This window comes from Maylandia zebra, linkage group LG12 (genome assembly GCF_041146795.1).
Source record: "Maylandia zebra isolate NMK-2024a linkage group LG12, Mzebra_GT3a, whole genome shotgun sequence".
NCBI lineage: Eukaryota > Metazoa > Chordata > Actinopteri > Cichliformes > Cichlidae > Maylandia > Maylandia zebra.
In genome coordinates this window covers 1,370,151-1,381,621 of record NC_135178.1, presented here as the reverse complement: position 1 = coordinate 1,381,621, position 11,471 = coordinate 1,370,151, and positions in this window count along the sequence as shown.

Below are 11,471 nucleotides of genomic sequence, written 5' to 3'. Positions count from 1 at the left end.
TTTCTCCATCCCTGGATCCCTGGAGCCCTATTCAGATTGACTGTGATTCTCGAGTCCTGCATTTGAGTCCAGTTCAGTGTACATGACAAAGTCTTATTTCATAATTTCACTGAAATCCTCCCGTACCTGATTTCTTGCTTTAGCTCCTGCCATAACCACACTCAAGCCTTCTGGTACCTGCCAGTTCCCCCTGAGTCACAGCAGTGTTTCTTCAGCTTGACAGCATCCTTCGACCACCAGCTAGTTCTGGTCACAAGCTGGCAGATACTCACTCTGTGTTTGTGAGTCCCCTGAGAAAGAATGTTTACTTACCTAAGTCTGCTGTGTTCAGAGGCTACACGGAGACAAACTGCTGAGCAAATACAGCTGGATTCAGAGGAGTCAGATTTGTGGAGTGGATTACCTGTCTGCCCCAATAGCACTGATGTGTTGTTCACGAATGAGCCTGCTCTTTGTGGTGAATAAAAGTTGACCCCATTGGGCAGAGCCACATGCAAAGACTCCATGTAGTCAGGTGTGGCAGTCACGTACAAAGACAGACTAGGATCATATTATTATGTGAGAAAACCAAGAGATTCAGAAGACAGTAAGTGTAGTGGTACAAGCCACTGGCTCTCTCTACAGAGAGAAAAGGGGCCTGGTTTAAATGCAAGAAACAAGTGAAGAAATAAGAAAAAATGGAAAGTAGCAGCAACAAGCTGCATTTCAGTGATCCAGGTGACAGCAAAGCTGAGTGCAGAATTTGTAAAATGAAGATCTGCCTTATTTTCAGTCATTTTCCATGGTGGAGGGCAAAAGACTGTTTTGTCCAGGCCTCAAAACCATTTATTTTCTCCCTATTAAACGCATGAAAAGAAATATCGTACAAAAACACTGAATAAAATCTAGTTTCCAACACATAAAGAATTCATCATTGCTAAATTAGGCTAAAATAAAAAGCTCCAAATGAAGAACCATTTAGAGGTGTAAAAGCCAACTCTGAGCCAAAGGAGCCAAATCACTGAAAGCAGACGGACCTCCCATCAACAACACACCGGAGCTCCTGTCTACAAAAAGACTTTCTGCCTGTAATAAACAGCCTATAACTTCTGTATCCAGAATTCCCAACCTGCATGACAAGTTGTCTCAGTGTTCCCATCCTAACTGTCCTGTTAGCTTTATTAACACTGAAGCAGCTGAAACTGAGTAACAGCCCCTCTGCTAACTAACCAGATCAACATGTTTAAATATTGTAGTCTTTACAATATAAAGCACCTCCAGACAACTGTTGTCGTGATTTTGGCACTATATAAATAAAATTGAATGTAATTGAATCATACTCTGATTAAAAACTGTTACTTCTTTTGAGCAGTGTGTTTATTTCTAAGATGCTCTCTAGATTTTTACTACTACTGTATCTGTATATAGACATTTCGTTATAATTCTTGCATGCATGCACTACTGCAGTACTGACAAAGTCTTCTACTGACAAAGACCCCATAAAATGATACTGTGCCAATAAATAACTGGGCTCTCAAAGTGTGTGCTTGTGTTTCCAGGAGATTCCATAAATAAACTGGGAGAGCTTTCCTGTGGAACGAGCTCCGAGTTTGGATTTAGAAGGGAGATGTTCTTTTTACTTTCAGGCTTTAAACTTTCTTTTTTCATAAAGCCTATAGTTAGGGCTTAAACAGGTGATCCTCCTGTAGACACACACCAGTGTTTCTGTGGTGCTACTACATTTAATGCTAACTTGTTGTCAGTGTCCTGTATGCTGTGATTTTTCCTGTTCACGGCCTGCTTTCCCTGCTTTTCTTCTGTCTTCTGTCCCTGCGTCCTTTAACCAATCATGATAGAGGACCTTCCCCGTGTGAGGTCCTGTCAGGGGTCTCTCCCTGTTGTAGATGACTTGCTCCACCTCTTGAGCTAAAGCCACCCTGACCACGGCATACTGGGATACTGAGTTACTGGGTGATAAGAGGACATCTGGGCTTCTTAATAATGGAAGCAACCATGCTCGTGAGCACTTTGAGTTCCTCAAGATGTATCAGTCCGTCCCAGAACATGGATATAATGCCCTACAATCCACTCTGAGACCCTGTATAGACATTTTGAGCCATTCTGAAATATGTTCAGTGAATTAAGTTAGGTACAGGTGGGCTCCAACACATAAAAGCATCAGGTACCACTCTTTGATTTTAATGTACCAGGGCTTGTTTTCAACTGCCATATAAATAGTTTTTAATTGAAATATTTCATGTTTTGATCAAAGATATTCCATCCTCTGTCTTTGGTGCCACTCTGCCCTCCTTTCCTCTTTCTCACCCTCCTCACTCTTCCCTCCATCTTCTGGTGTTCCTGTGAGAATACCAGAACAAACACTGTGTTTGCTCCAAGCAAGACTGCCTGCAAGCCTGGCTCTCAGTCACCTGTTTAACCGATTAATCTGTTTATTTTTACTCATTCATTTGTATACTTGTATTAGCTTCCCAAGTCTATGTTTGAGTCTTTCTGTTGTGATTAAATTTGACAAAAATATCTTTAAAATAGGGACCAGACAAAGAGCGATTTAGAAGACCCTTATGAAGAAAACATCGAGAGAACAGTTTACCCTGCCCGGGATAGGGCCTGGAGCCAGGCATAGGCATGGGCCCATCCTCCCGTAGGCCCACCACCCGCAGGAGGCGCCATAGGGGTCGGGTGCATTGTGTGCCGGGCGGCAGCCAGGAGCGGAGGCCCTGATGGACTGATCCCCGGCTGCCAAGACTGGCAATCGGGACATGAAATGTCACCTCTCTGGTGGGGAAGGAGCCTGAGTTAGTGCGTGAGGTTGAGAGGTACTGGCTAGATATAGTCGGGCTCACCTCTACGCATGGCTTGGGCTCTGGAACCAGTCTCCTGGAGAGGGGCTGGACTCTGTCTCAGTCTGGAGTTGCCCCTGGAGAGAGGCGGCGGGCTGGGGTGGGTATTCTAATATCCCCTCGGCTTGCTGCCGGTACGTTGGGGTTTTTCCCGGTGGACGAGAGGGTTTGTTCCCTGCGCCTAAGGGTTGGGGAACGGGTCCTGACTGTCATCTGCGCTTATGTGCCGAGTGGCAGTTCAGAGTACCCAGCCTTCATAGAGTCCTGGGGGGGGGGAGGGAGGGGGGGCGTGATTGGGAGGAACGGCCTCCCTGATCTGAACCCGAGCGGTGCTTTGTTATTGGACTTCTGTGCTAATCACAGTTTGGCCATAACGAACACCCTGTTCGAACATAAGAGTGTCCATAAGTGCACGTGGCACCAGGACGCTCTAGGCCGCAGGTCGATGATCGATTTTGTAATCGTATCACCAGACCTGCGACCATATGTTCTGGACACTCAGGTAAAGAGAGGGGCTGAGCTGTCAACTGATCACCACCTGGTGGTGAGTTGGATCAGGTGGCGGGGGAGGACGCTGGACAGACCTGGTGCACCTAAACGCGTAATGAGGGTGTGCTGGGAACATCTAGCAGAGGCCCCAGTCCGCGAGATCTTCAACGCACACCTCCAGCAGAGCTTCAACAGCATTCCGAGGGAGACTGGGGACATTGAGACCGAATGGACCATGTTCAGCATCTCCATTGCCGAAGCTGCTGCATTGAGCTGCGGCCGCAAGGTGGTTGGTGCCTGCTGTGGTGGTAATCCCCGAACCAAATGGTGGACACCAGAGGTGAAGGGAGCCACCAGGCTGAAGAAGGAGTCCTATCAGGCTTGGTTAGCCTGTGGGACTCCGGAGGCAGCCGACAGGTATCGACAGGCCAAGCGGAATGCGGCTCAGGCAGTGGCTGAAGCAAAAACTCGGGTGGGGGAGGAGTTCGGAGAGGCCATGGAAAAAGACTTTCGGACTGCCTCGAAGAGATTCTGGCAAACCGTCAGGCGCCTCAGGAGGGGAAAACGGTGCTCTACCTGCACTGTGTATAGTGCTGGCGGAGCGCTGCTGACTTCGACTGAGAAAATTGTCAGGCGGTGGAAGGAATACTTCGAGGACCTCCTTAATCCCACTGACACGTCTTCCGAGGAGGAAGCAGAGTGTGGGGATGAGGGGAATGACCCGCCAATTTCCGGGGGCAAGGTCACTGAGGCAGTTAAACAACTCCTTGGTGGCAGAGCCCCTGATGTGGATGAGGTCTGCCCCGAGTTCCTGAAGGTTCTGGACGTTGTTGGGCTGTCCTGGTTGACGCGCCTCTACAATGTTACGTGGAGATCAGGGGCAGTACCTGTGGATTGGCAGATCCACAGGTACTGCCCCCCATCCTGTTCCCCATCTTTAAGAAGGGGGACCGGAGGGTGTGTTCCAACTACAGGGGGATCACACTCCTCAGCCTCCCTGGGAAAGTCTATGCCAGGGTGCTGGAAAGGAGAGTTCGTCCGCTAGTCGAACCTCGGATACAGGAGGAACAATGCAGTTTTCGTCCTGGTCGCGGAACACTGGACCAGCTCTTTATCCTCTCAAGGATACTTGAGGGTGCATGGGAGTTTGCCCAACCAGTCTACATGTGTTTTGTGGACTTGGAGAAGGCATTCGACCGTGTCCCTCGGGGTGTCCTGTGGGAGGTGTTGCGGGAGTATGGGGTGTCTGGCCCATTGCTACGGGCCATTTGATCCCTATATAACCGTTACAAGAGCTTGGTTCGCATTGCCGGCAATAAGTCGGACTCGTTCCCGGTGGGTGATGGGCTCCGCCAGGGCTGCCCTTTGTCACAGATTCTGTTCATAATTTTTATGGACAGGATTTCTAGGTGCAGCCAAGTGGCGGAGGGCTTTCATTTCGGTGGCCTCAGAATCTCATCTCTGATTTTTGCGGATGATGTGGTTCTGTTGGCTTCATCGGGTGGGAGCCTCCAGCTCGCACTGGAATGGTTCGCAGCCGAGTGTGAAGCAGCAGGAATGAGGATCAGCACCTCCAAATCTGAGGCCATGGTTCTCAGCTGGAAAAGGGTGGAGTGCCCACTCCGGGTTGGGGATGAGTTCCTGCCCCAAGTGGAGGAGTTCAAGTATCTCGGGGTCTTGTTCGCAAGTGATGGGAGAAGGGAGCTGGAGATCGACAGATGGATTGGTGCTGTGGCTGCAGTGATGTGGACACTGCACCGGTCCGTCGTGGTGAAGAGGGAGCTGAGTGTAAAAGCGAAGCTCTCAATTTACCGGTCGATCTACGTCCCTACCCTCACCTATGGCCACGAGCTGTGGGTAGTGACCGAAAGAACGAGATTGCAGATACAAGTGGCGGAAATGAGCTTCCTCCGAAGGGTGGCTGGCCTCTCCCTTAGAGATAGGGGAGTTCAGCCATCCGGGAGGGGCTCAGAGTAGAGCTGCTGCTGCTCCTCCACATCGAAAGGAGCCAGCTGAGGTGGTTCGGGCATCTGACAAGGATGCCTCCTGGGCGCCTCCTAGGTGAGGTATTCCAGGCATGTCCCACCGGGAGGAGGCCCCGGGGCAGACCCAGGACACGCTGGAGAGATTATATCTCTCGGCTGGCCTGGGAACGCCTTGGTGTTCCCCCGGATAAGCTGGAGGAGGTGGCTGGGGAGAGGGAGGTCTGGGCTTCTCTGCTTATAATAATAATAATAATGGATTGCATTTATATAGCGCTTTTCAAGGCACCCAAAGCGCTTTACAATACCACTATTCATTCACTCTCACACACTGGTGGAGGCAGCTACAGTTGTAGCCACAGCTGCCCTGGGGCAGACTGACAGAGGTGAGGCTGCCATGTCGCGCCATCGGCCCCTCTGGCCAACACCAGTAGGCAAGTAGGGTAAAGTGTCTTGCCCAGGGACACAACGACCAGGACAGAGAGCCCAGGGATCGAACCGGCGACCTTCCGGTTACAGATGCGATTCCCAACCCCCTGAGCCACGGTCGCCCGTTTAGGCTGCTGCCCCGGCAACCCGGCGGCGGATAAAGCGGATGAAGATGGATGGATGGATCTTTAAAATAATCATCCATCCCTTTTCTTAATCAGTTATCTAATTCAGGGTCACCGAGGTTCTAACATAACTTTCAGGCAGGCAGACTTTAACAGCATAGACAGGTAAGACGCCCATCACAGGGCAAACACACAGACAGCCTCTCACACTCATTATCAATGGCAAACACAGACTCACCAGTTAACCTAACACATGAGTCAGTACAGAGAGAGAAACCACACAGGCACAGGGAACAAGAAGGCTCCACACAGAAAGTTTGCTGGCGTTCAGTAAAACAAATAGTTTCATTATCTGTTCATAATTAGTGTAAAGTAAATTAGTCAGTTTAAGGCTGGTATTTTTGCACTGGTGTACTGGTTAGCACTATTGTCCTGGTCACTCTGGACTTTTATTTTAATAGTTTGATGGTGTTTTGGTCATTTTCTTGTTTACAGAGCTGCTTAGTTTTGATGAGTGGCATCATGGCAGAAACTGGAGCGAGAGCAGGTTTATCAGATTAAAGCTGGAGTGTGGGGGTGTGGGGGTGGGGTTTGTGTGTAATACTTGTAACATATTCATGTTTGAACACTGCCTTTGATTTCAGTGTGACAAACAAGTGAAAGTCAGGCTTTGTTTGTTTTTTGTTTTTCAAATGTCTAAAAAAGTGTTTGAAATGTGAAGCTACAATTGCAAAGAAATCTTTATATATGTACAAACTTTGAGTCATAAAAGTCAGAGGCAGGTCACACATGTCTGATCAGAAAATGTAAATGTGTCATGATTTGAGAGAAAGAGAGCAGATATTAAAAAATAAAAAATAAAAATATTTAGATTAGATAGAACTTTATTAATCCCTCGGGTGGGTTCCTCTGGGAAATTCGATTTAAGAGTTATTTTCAACATTATAATTAGAGTTTCAACTCAAAACAACTCTAATCTTTTATCTCTATTGATCAGACTATCAACTGATATTTTTTTGTGCTACAAATTGTCATATTTGTTTATTGAGAAATTGTCACTGACAGTGTTTTTATTAGTGTGTACCCAAATATACAACTTTGCAGGAGTGATGGACTTTTGGTTCATGTTTTAAGGACTTGTCTTCAACAGTTTTGATTCCTATTCTATTCAGATTTTAATGTCAAACTGGTTTGAAAGCAAGTCAGCTGACTATATTTTCAAAAAATGTTCTAAATGGTAAAAAAAAAAATGGCCTATATTTGTATAGCGCTTTACTGGTCCCTAAGGACCCCAAAGCGCTTTACACATCCAGTCATCCACCCATTCACACACTGGTGATGGCAGCTACATTGTAGCCACAGCCACACTGGCAGAGGTTTTTTTATACAAAGAAAACATTCACAGCCCTCCTAAGTTCAAACTTTGTAATATAGATGTAGATGCAAGTTGGCTGATTTCTGAAAGAATGACCCTCGTGTGAATAGGGTAGTTTTTCCTTTTTGTTGTTGTATATGCTGCTGCCTGTGCCACACCAAGGACTGGGCTGGACTGGATGGCACTGTGGTCTTTATTTTTTATCTTACTGTGAGCATTACTATATGATCCTAAAACAGGACCCTAACTGTACTGGCTGAGCTCATTTCAAGTTTGTCTGTAGACTATGTTTGAATTCTGCTTTTAATATTTAATCTTTCCTCTCAAACTCTTAGAGAGCATGGAGCCTGCAGCTCAGGAAATAAAAATACAAATTGTTGGGATCAAGTTATGTTCCTAGTTTCAGTTTAGCAAAGACATAAAGACCTGGATGGCCGCTAACTTTCTGCTTCTTAATTCAGATCAAACTGAGGTTATTGTACTCGGCCCTGAAAAGCTTAGAAATATGGTATCTAAGCAGATTCTTCCTCTGGATGGCATTACCTTGGCCTCCAGTAACGCTGTGAGGAACCTTGGAGTCATTTCTGACCAGGACATGTCCTTCAATGCACATATTAAACAAATATGTAAGACTGCGTTCTTCCATTTGTGCAACATCTCTAAAGTTAGAAATATCCTGTCTCAGAGTGACGCTGAAAAACTAGTTCATGCATTTATTACTTCCAGGCTGGACGACTGTAATTCATTACTATCAGGAAGTCCTAAAAACTCACTGAAATGCTTTCAATTAATACTGTAATTCATTATTCGTTATCCTATTAATTTGGCGATTTAAAAAACTATAAACATTATTTGATTCTAACTTGCTAAGTCTCTTTAACACAGCTGTACCCTTGGCTGCTAGAACACAGGATACACACTGAGAATACCTGTTCACTTTAATCTGAGTCAAACTAAGTTGATGTCCACATCTGCTCTCTGGGAGAGTAGCAGTGAATGTTTAAATGTGTCCAGTTTCAGGTTTCAGAGCTCTGATGTGAAGCTGTCGCCTTAGCAAACCAGCAGCACTGACAGCACTCTGTGATACAATAATGAACTAGAATTAAGAATGGTTATGGGCCATTATTTTCCACAGTGAAAAGCAGGTAAGAGTCCTGCAGTTCAGCGCACAGGTCATATATGAAGACTGAAACAACCCAGTCCAGTTTACATTCCTATACAAAGCAGTGAGATCTCATCACGAGTCGTCTACTAAAAGGGTTTTAAACAAGAATAATGTTTATTTCAAGTTCCACTTCACTCAAAAAAATATTACAAATATTTATATGATCATTATTTCAGAATTTCCCTAATGCATCACTTACAATAACAGAGAGCACTGTCTAGGAAGCGGTGTGGTGTAAATGAGCATCTGAGAGGATGAAGAAATGTAACTTCAGCTGTGCTCCAGCAGATCTGACACAAACATGTCGATTGTGCTGTGAGTGCTGCGGACTGAATTTATCTCACATATCTGGAGGAAGAAAAAGGAAAAGAAAAAAGTCGGCGATAGAGACGCCTTAGAAAACGAGTCACTCTGCCTCGTTGGATTAAAAGATCCAACTATTAATGATTAGAGTTCAATCACAGAGACTGGGGGAGACTTGAGATGAATATAGAAAGGACTGCCTTGAAGTTAGATGTATTTCAAGAACAGGGCCTGACTCGATAGACTGAATATAAAAGATTTAAAAACATTCCAAGACTTTGTCACCATGATGTCAGCTGGTTTTTGGAAACCGCCAAAATGTTTCATTTAAACCTTGATATTTAAAACTGGTCAAAATGTCTTAAACCACATGGTGGCATGTAAGCATGTTTAACAAACGATGTGCATTCTCTATACATATACCAATTAATAACATAACAAAATACTGAAAAATAATAAACAATTATAGAAAAAATAATATAATAAATATAAAATTAGGGCTGGATATCGTCACTGATTTCTAGAATCGATTCGATTCCAATTCGCAAGATCCCAAATCGATTCAATCCACGATTCGATTCGATTTGAATCGGGGAAATTTTGTCTCAGTCAGAAATATTATAATTCTGATCACTTATCAGTACATTTCCATATTTCTATTTCTATAAAAAGATTATAGAAAGATCAAATGAATCAAAGCACCCCCAAAGATTTCTTACTTTTTTTTGACAATATTTGCCGTTTGTGTGACACACTACTAAAAATATAAAAAGCATTCAGTACTTGATTCAGACGTAACATTTTAACAACAAAAGTATAGATAACCCCCCCTCTCCCAAAATGGTTTGTTCCAGCTCTCCTCTCCCCTACTCTGGCTCTAGCGCCGTTGCTGCCAGAGCGATGGTGGCTGAGACGCAGTTGAGCGGAGGTGTAAGTGCCTGGCTTAAAACAGGACATGTTAGCTGCATTTAACCTTCAGTTACTCTTTATATAGTTGGTAGGAGTCAGGCCATGTTTCTTTTTAGCTGAAAAACATTACACCAGGTAACCTGCAGTGTTGGAAACGTGTTTTCCGACGATGTTTGCTGCCCTACAATCCGTCCTGCTCTGTAGTAAAATCAGCGACATTTGACCGTCCTGTTGCTCCCATTGAAATTCATACAGCCTATTTAAAATCTAAAACTTGAAATTGTCTGTAGCCTGCTGTTGTTACCACTGTCCTGTTTGAAATGGAATGAGAGAAGTTGTTTATTTTGTCATATGTGCATGTGCTGATATTAAACCCAGGAGCCACATTCAGGTAAAAGTATAAGAACAAATGATCCGTCAATCAAGAATAATGTTGGATCAGTGTTTCAATATTTATCTTTTATTAGATGTTCATGTGGTTTGGTTATTTGCCTTTTGGTTGAAAGTACACTGAGAGAGGACTTTTTTGTAGTGATCTTAATATATTTGTTTTTTTCATATTAATGTCATTTTTTCATCTAATTGAATACAATCTATTTGTGTATGATTGTCAGTCCAAAGAGGGAGCGAGGAAAGAGGGGAACGTGAGGAGAGAGTACAAGGTCAGGAAGAACCAGGTAAGAAAACAGACAGGGAACAGTGACAGGCACAACATTTACTGTTAAACTGCTTGAGAGAGTTGATCACCAAAAAGTGATAGACAGATTTGCCAACCTCAAGGTGAGGCGACATAGGTTAAAATAAAAGAAAAAATCTGCAGAGCCATAGTAGCATCTGCAGTAAAGTGTCATGGATCGCTGTGTGGCAAGCAGGAGGAGGACCCAAATGCAAAACTCACAGACACGGGGATGAACTCGAGAAACACAGCTTTAATGCTGGCACGGCAGAACACAGGAAATACAAAACTAAACTGGGGAAAAGTAAACTAACACTCGCAGGTAGACACAGGAAGGTCCACACAGCATGAGGGAGAACGCGACGCCGAACAGAGGGAGACGCAGACAGAAATACACAGAGGGTTAACGAGGAAAGTGGGAACACACGGGGAACACAGCTGACACAGATAACCATAACGAGACAGGGCGGGGTGAACATAACACTGACGGGAGACGGGCAGAGTCAAACAGGAAGTACGGAGGTTCAGACAGGAGGAGAGAGAGCACGGGGAAAAACACAGACATAACGGGCTGGGGAAACATGGAATAAAACATAAGGAGAGACGAGGGCTCACAGATACACAGAGGGGCACACAGGGGGTAAAAGCCACGAAGGGAAAACACTTAGGGAACAACACAACAGGGCAACTCAGGAAACATGGCCTAAATAGGGAACAAAATACAAACATACAAGAAAACTAAGAATACTGGGCCAACACGGCCCAGGACCATGACAGTACCCCCCCCCCCCCCCCCCCCCCCCCCCCCACAAGGGCTGGCTCCCGACAGCCAAAACCTGAGAACCAAGACAAAAACAGAAAACAACCCACCCAGGGCGGGAGGCGGGGGACCAGGACGGAGGGACCAGAACAGGAAACAAAAACGAACAACAGAAAACACAGGAGCACAAGACCATAGTTCAAATAAAGTTCAGGGGGCCGACCCAGAGCCCACCGGCACAAAAGTTCACGGGTCACACGGTCGGGGGGCCGACCAGGCGGGTGGCACAGGTGACAGAGCTGGTCCGGAGGCCGGCCGCGCGCAAGGCAGCGGCGAAGGAGACGGAGCAGTTCAGGGGGCCGGCCGCGCGGAAGGCAGCAGCGGCTCTCCAGTGTCAGGCGTACTGGCCGAGGCCCGG